This window comes from Ornithorhynchus anatinus, chromosome X1 (assembly GCF_004115215.2).
Source record: "Ornithorhynchus anatinus isolate Pmale09 chromosome X1, mOrnAna1.pri.v4, whole genome shotgun sequence".
Taxonomy (NCBI): Eukaryota; Metazoa; Chordata; class Mammalia; order Monotremata; family Ornithorhynchidae; genus Ornithorhynchus; species Ornithorhynchus anatinus.
In genome coordinates, this window is record NC_041749.1 from 44255723 (window position 1) to 44263928 (window position 8206).

The following is an 8206-nucleotide window of genomic DNA, read 5'->3' on the forward strand; positions in this document are numbered from 1 at the left end:
AATCGCTAACTACTTGTCAAGCACTGGGGAGGATACAAGATAATCAGCCTGTAGTGCCAGGGTTTAATAAATGCAATGTGAACTCTCAATTAATCAATCCATCAATCTTATTTACTGAGCGCTTACTGTGTACAGAGCACTGTATGAAGCACTAGGAAGAATACGATATAACAGAGTTGGTAAACATGTACCCTGCCCCCAGTGAGCAAATTACAGAAAGGGGAAATAGCAGAGTGTAAGGATAGGTTGGATGTTGAGAAATCTGAAGGAAAACTCCTGACCCTCTCAGAATTCATTGATTTTACATTAAAATCTTAATGGGGTGTGTGTGCAGGTGAGTGTGTGTGTGTGTGTGTGGTGGGGGACTGTGCGTGTGTGGGTGAGTGTGTGCATGGGGGGGGGGGCGTTTGCACGTGCAGGCTTGCAAATTGTATTCCTTGGTTCAAGGTCTAATCACTAAATTGACACTATCCCACACGGCTAAGTTAAGTGGTGAGGAGCTCTGAGGCCCGAGATTGTAATTATGCTGCTTCAAACGTCAGGTTCTTCAAAAGCATATCATTTCTGGTGATATCAGCCTAAGCAGCTTAGGTGATATCCGCCTAAGTCATTTAATAGCTCCACGATTCCATGGGATATCCTGGGAAACTCCCCACATCAAGGATCAGATCAGGGAAATCTGAGTCACGATGATAGCAGAGCAAACAGGAAGGCAGAGAGGTAAAAAATGAGTCTGTGATGAGCTCAGGAGAGCTGAGTTGATGGTTTGCTATTTATAGACACGTCAAGAGGCCCTCACACAAAGCTCCAGCCAAGCACTGCTATTTGGGGCTCTGTAGAAATGAGGCTTTTAGAGCCGAAAACCTAAGACGGGATGGGTGATTCACAGGAGACAGGCATTTGAGAATCAGGGATTTAATGGCACCCACGAGGTTTGCCCCCGAGTTTTGACATGTGAGAGCACTGAACACGGTTTCTACCCCAGCTCTGTTTTATCTGTTGAATTTGGGACAGGCTCGGCTCTGTTGAAACGAGGAGGAGTCTTGGAGATTCTAGGCAGCCGTTTCCAGGTTGCCTGAGGTTTCTCTGGAATTCCCTCCCTGAGGAGAGATTCTGAAGCCAGAGTCCCAGGCACAGAAGATTGTAGGGAACACTGAGAGGAAGGTCACTGGCTCACTCAATGAGCGAGAGCCCAGTAGAGGTTGCTGAGGTTGAGGCCTCAGAGAAGCGGCGTGGCTCAGTGGCAAGAGCCAGGGCTTGGGAGTCAGAGGTCATAATAATGTTGGTATTTGTTAAGCGCTTACTATGTGCCGAGCACTGTTCTAAGCGCTGGGGTAGACATAGGGGAATCAGGTTGTCCCACATGGGGCTCACAGTCTTAATCCCCATTTTACAGATGAGGTATCTGAGGCCCAGAGAAGTTAAGTGACTTGCCCACAGTCACACAGCTGACAAGTGGCCGAACCGGGATTCGAACTCATGACCTCTGACTCCAAAGCCCGTGCTCTTTCCACTGAGCCACGCTGCTTCTAATCCCTGCTCCCCCACTTATCAGCTGTGTGACTTCGGGTGAGTCACTTCACTTCTCTGGGCTTCAGTTCCCTCATCTGTAAAATGGGGATTAAGACTGTGAGCCCCATGTGGAACAACCTCATTACCTTGTACCTACCCCAGCATTTACTAAAGTGCTAGTCCTCTCCCCCACCCCCCATCCCCGACCCTTTCACCAACTCCCATCTTCCTCAGGGCCCTCCCAGCTGCCCCGTCCCCCTCAGGGCCCAGGGCAGGGGGTGGGCTCACCAGCAGGTCTTGACAGTCGCCACATCCTGTCTCCGGGGCAGGTGAGGGGACAAAAGGAATGGGTGAGGAGTGGAGGGGGCGATCCGGGGCTCTGTCCCATGGGGATTGGCCCCTGATACACAGAACCTACCCTGAAGCCTGTCAATCCCCCTGCCCTCCCTTCCTCTCAGCCAGCTCCTCCCCCCTCAGGCAGGACCCTTGCCCAAGCGCTTATCAAATACCATCATCATCATACTCTGTTCGGTATCACAGACAGCACCTGTTCTCACCTATGAACTCCCTCACCAGGCAAGCCACGGGCCACAAAGGGGTCGGCGAGAGAGTGTGGATGGCTCTGTGCAAACCATCCCCACTACTGCAGAAACAAATCAAGGGCAGACCTTTCCCCTCTTAACCATTGGTGTCTGTTCAATGCTTGCTCCATGGGCAAGGGGCCAGAAGAAGTTCCCAACTGGATTTTCATGAGCACAGGGTGACAGAGCGTGACAGAGTTTATCCAGGCACCTCGCTACTGTTTGGGAGAGTTGTTCTGAGAGGGGTCTGATGCCTTCATCACAGGTAAGAAGCAGTGGGGCCTAGTGGTAAGAGCTCAGGCCTTGGAGTCGGAGGGCCTAGGTTCTAATCCTAGCTCTGCCACTTGCCTGCTGTGTGACCTTAGGCAAGTTACTTTACTACTCTGAGTCTCAATTACCTCATCTGTTAAATGGGGATTAAGACTGTGAGCCCCGTGCAGAACACTCACTGTGTCCAACCTGATTATCTTTTATCTACACCAGCACTTAGTACAGAGCCTGGCACTTCTTTAGCACTTAACTAATGCCATTTAAAAAAAAGTGTCAGCATCAGGCACTTGGGTGGGAACAGCTCCAGGCTATTGTTGAAATTCCATTTGGGACACTTAGTCATTCCTGGGATAATCGGGCACCCTAGTGGGAAAAGTACCACAGGACCTGGGTTCTGATCCTAGCTCCACCACTTGTCTGCTGTGTGACCATGGGCAAGGCACTTCAATTCTCTGTGCCTCAGTTTCCTTATCTGTAAAAGGATTTGATATCTGTTGTCCTTCCTACTTAGACTGTGACCCCCTTGTGGACAGGGACTGTGTCCAGCCTCATTATCTTGTATCTACCCAAGTGCTAGTACAGTGCCTGGCACACAGTAAGCACCTAACAAATACCATTATCATTATTATTATCATTGCTCATTATGGCCAGGGAATGAGTCTGTTATAACTTTGTGTTATAGTCTCCCAAGTGCTTAGTACAGTGTGCTGCACACAGAAATCACTCAATAAATACGATCAATTGAAATTATTATTATTATCCATTGGGAAGGGAGAAGGGGCTCCTAGAGAAAGGCATCTTCAGCTGCATTTAGCAAAGTGGCCATCAGACCCCTTTAAGTTTAACTGAGAAGGAGCATGGTATAGCGGATTGAGCACAGGCCCGGGAGTCAGAAGGTCTATGGGTTCTAATCCCGGATCCGCCACTTGTCTTCTGTGTGACCCTGGGCAAGTCGCTTCACTTTTCTGGCCTCAGTTACCTCATCTGTAAAATGGGGACTAAGACTGTGAGCTCCCTGTGGGACAGGGTCCGTGTCCAACCCCATTTGCTTGTATCCACCCCAATGATTAGTACAATGCCTGGCACATAGTAAGCACTTAATAAATACCATTATTATTATTATTAAGTTCCCTCATATCAGCCCTGCTGTGTTGAAGTGCTCTCAGAGATGCCCACTTCCAGGGCACATGCTCCTCTGGCCCTTTCAGCTCCTCCCCAAGAAAGGGCGAGGGGAACCAGGAGTCCAGTGCTCCCACTTTAAACCAAGCACTTTTCCTATCCCGCCTTGATTACTGCAACAGCCTCCTTGCTGACCTTAGGATTTTAAACTCCTTGAGGGTAGGGCTCTGTTTACTATGTTTATTGTATTTTCCCAAGGGTTTAGGGTAGTGCTCTGCAAAACGTAGATTGTGAGCTCTTGAGGGCAAAGGATCTGTCTATTAACTCTATTGTACTCATCCAAGTGCTTAGTAGAGTACTCCATAAGTGGTCAGTACATACTTGATTAAATGATTGATTAAATGAATGAGCCAGGCCTCAAGCCCCGATATTCCAACTTCTAGTCTCTAGGCCTCACTTTTCAATCATGTTCCCTCCGATTATCCATGACAAAGCCCCTGATCCCAGTGGGAAACCTTTGATGAAGTGCCGCTGGTAAAATCATTCAATCAATCAATCAATCAATCGTATTTATTGAGCTCTTACTATGTACAGAGCACTGATCTAAGTGCTTGGGAGGGTACAGTACAGCAGAATTAGCAGACACGCTTTCTGCCCCTAACAAGCTGATAGTCTCGAGGGATGTATTAAGCAGTTTCTGTGTGCAAAGCACTGTACTAGATGGTTGGGAGAGTGCAATACAACAGAGTTGGTAGACATATTCCTTGTCCATCCGGTGAACCGGGATTGAAATGTACGGTGGCCATTTGTCCATTTTCCAGCCAGTTGGTCCCCTATCGCTACTAATACGGCCCCGGCTGCTTTTAGCTTCGGTATTACCATTAGTGGTATTTTTTGAGCACCTTTTGTGCGCAGAGCTCTGTCCTAAGTCCTGGGCTCTTTTAAATTTAAGAGCCCAGCCTCCCTCTGCCGAGGTTTCTGCCACTGCGTTCCGTGCCTCAGAACCGACGAACAGTTTTACAGGAGCCTGGGAGGGAAATGCACTATCTCTGGAGCAAGTAGGGGAAGCACTTCCCTGGGGGAAGCACCCTAGGTATTGGGAAGTTCAGATAGGCTTTAGACTGTAAGCTTGTTGTGGGCAGGGACTCTGTTTATTGTTATATTGTACTTTCCCAAGAGCTTAGTACAGTGCTCTGCGCATAGTAAGCACTCAATAAATACAACTGAACGAATGTGTCCACAAAATGATGCCTGTGGCGTGGTCACACACGTAGTGAGTGTGTCACATATACTCACTGCCCTGTGTTCATGAGAGCCAACAGTGACCATCCCAATGGAGGCAGGGGGAGGGGAAGGGGGCTTTCCATCCATATTCCAGCAGGACCAACTCCTCCTTGGATAGAGAAAGGAGAGGTAGGGAGAGAGAGGCCCGAGAAGGATGGTGAGGATGGGGCTTTTTAAATGTCAGCCCGAGAGCTTGCAGGGCCAAGCCAAAAGACAAGCGCATTCACGGCTTGGTTTAGGCAAGAAGTTTCTGATGCAGAATGCAAAGCACGGGCTTTTGTGAAAACAGCCACACACCGGGCCTACAAAGTACCCAGTAGGCTCACAAAATACAACCCTTTCCCCAAAACACCTGGGCGGGCGGAAGAAGTCTTTTGCCTCATTGAACTCCCCCAAGTAATTAGTACTAGGCTCTGCCCAAAGTAGGCACCCAGTACAGCGCCCTGCCCTACAATAGGGCCTCCAGAAATACTATGGGTCGATTGACGTCAGTCTAGCACTGGGAGAGAGGTCCTGGATTTCAGGGCGGAGAGAGATGGCCATGCCGAGAATAGACGGATGCTAGCCTTGGCCATGGGTGTCCTTTGCACCTTGAGGGACCTGGATATATCCTAGGTGGTGATAATGCTTGATTAGAATCTCAATATTATGGCGGCTATTAAAGACCCCATAGAGCTTCACTGCATCCCGAGTGATGGTTCCAAAATTCTTGGATCACAATTCTCCCTTGGAACGAAGGGGTTCTTCCAAGAACAGGGGGATTGATCCCGGGCCCAGATGGTTGCCGATGGCGGGCACAGAGGCCGCAGACCTGGATTTATCTCTGACGATGGTCTGCGGTGTGGGGGAAGGGAGGGGCAGAGGGAGTAACGGGCCCTGTGCGCACCATCCGCCATGATTATTTAATGTGGCATGTGGAGGGGAGCTCTGATGCACGCATCAGATTTCACGGAGATGGGTATCGTACCTTTCTTTCTAATGAGACAGGGGAGGCCTGCATTCATGGAAGCAGAGAGAGGGCCTGTCTCTTTTACCAGGGGAAAAGGGAGAGTTCCAAATCGAGTTTTTCCACCCGTCGTACCGGTTGCGCTGCATTGTCCGGAAGCCCGGCCATTGATGAGTAGCGCGGAGGGTGGGAGCTGAAGGTGGGATTCTTGCTCTCAGACCCCAAGAGGGAGCGGTGTGGCCTGGAGGACAGAGCCCGGTCCTGGGAGTCCAAGGACCTGGGTCCTAATGTGACCTTGAGCAAGTCACTTTGCTTCTCTGGGCCTCAGTTACCTCATCTGTAAAATGGGGATTCAGTCTGTGGGTCCCACGTGGGACATGGACAGTGTCCAACCCGTTTAGCTTCCATCTGCCTCAGAGATGAGTACAGTGCCCGGCACATAGTAAGCGCTTAACAAATACAGGTTTTGGGGAAAACAAAGAGGGTGGGGCCTCAGGCCCTGGAAGACCCCGGAGGGGGATGCGTACTGCTCCACTGCCACCTAGTGGCCAGGGGAAGTACAAGACACAATGGGGGAAAGATGGCTGGTTGACTCTCCACAGTTCTGGGCTCTGTGGAGTCAATCAAATCCATCGATCAGTCGTATTTATTGAGTGCCTACTGTATGCAGAGTACCCAACCGAACACTTCGGTCCGTACAATACAACAGAGGTGGTAGACATGCTCCCCTGCCCACAGGGAGCTTATAGTCTAGAGGACTGGAATCCCCATGCCACTAAAGGAATAACTGTGGGCATCCAAGCAGATTCTCTCTGGAAGGAGAGACTGGACTAGGTGGATGCTCCAAGGTATGTGTTGGACCTCCTTCTCTGGAGTCTCTAGACCTCAAGCTTATTATGGGCAGGGAGCGTGTCCGCCAACACTTTTATATTGTCATAATAATAATAGTAATTATGGTATTTGTTAAGCGCTTACAATGTGCCACGCACTGTTCTAAGCGCTGGGGGAGATACAAGGAAATCAAGTTGTCCCACGTGGGGCTCACAGTCTTGTACGTTCCCAAGCTCACAGTCTTGTACGTTTCCAGGTGTTTAGTAGAGAAGCAGCGTGGCTCAGTGGAAAGAGCCCGGGCTTGGGAGTCAGAGCTCATGGGTTCGGATCCCAGCTCTGTGAGCCTCACGTGGGACAACCTGATTACCCTATATCTACCCCAGCGCTTAGAACAGTGCTCTGCACATAGTAAGCGCTTAACAATTACCAATATTATTATTACAGGGCTCTGCACACAGTAGATCCTCAAAAAATACCATTGATTGATTGATCGATCTATTGGGTCCTCGAGAAATGAGATCATTAATAATAATAATAATAATAATAATGATGGTATTTGTTAGGCACTTCCTATGTACCAAGCACTGTTCTAAGCACTGGGGAAATACAAGGTAATCAGGTTGTCCCACATGGGGCTCACAGTCTTAATCCCCATTTTACAAAAGAGGTAACTGAGGCACAGAGAAGTGAAGTGACTTTCCAAAAGTCACACAGCTGATAAGTGGCGGAGCTGGGATTAGGACCCAGTGGTTTGGGGAATCTTGCCAGGAGGCAGGGGGATTGATGAGATGACCTTTGAAGGGCTGGGCCAGCCCTCAGTTTCAGTGTTTCTTGAAGGAGTGACATTAGAGCGTTAACTCTTCTCCCAACTGTCTTTGATTTGCACACAATAGAAAAAAAAGTCAAGTAGCCTAGTGGATAGAACTAGGGGTCTGGGAGTCAGAGGACCTGGGTTTTAATCCCCGCTCTGCCAATTGCTTGCCCTGTGACTTTGGGCCAGTCACTTCACCTCTTTGAACCTCAGTTACCTCATCTGTAAAAAGGGGATGAAATCCTCCCCCCTCCTACTTAGACTGTGAATCCCATGAAGGACAGGTACTGTGTCCAACCTGATGAACATAAATCTACCTCAGTTCATTCATTCATTCATTCAATAGTATTTATTGAGCGCTTACTATGTGCAGAGCACTGTACTAAGCGCTTGGGATGAACAGGTCGGCAACAGATAGAGACAGTCCCTGCCGTTTGACGGGCTTACAGTCTAATCGGGGGAGACGGACAGACAAGAACAATGGCACTAAACAGCGTCAAGGGGAAGAACATCTCGTAAAAACAATGGCAACTAAATAGAATCAAGGCGATGTACAATTCATTAACAAAATAAATAGGGTAACGAAAATATATACAGTTGAGCGGACGGGTACAGTGCTGTGGGGATGGGAAGGGAGAGGTGGAGGAGCAGAGGGAAAAGGGGAAAATGAGGCTTTAGCTGCAGAGAGGTAAAGGGGGGATGGCAGAGGGAGTAGAGGGGGAAGAGGAGCTCAGTCTGGGAAGGCCTCTTGGAGGAGGTGATTTTTAAGTAAGGTTTTGAAGAGGGAAAGAGAATCAGTTTGGCGGAGGTGAGGAGGGAGGGCGTTCCAGGACCGCGGGAGGACGTGACCCA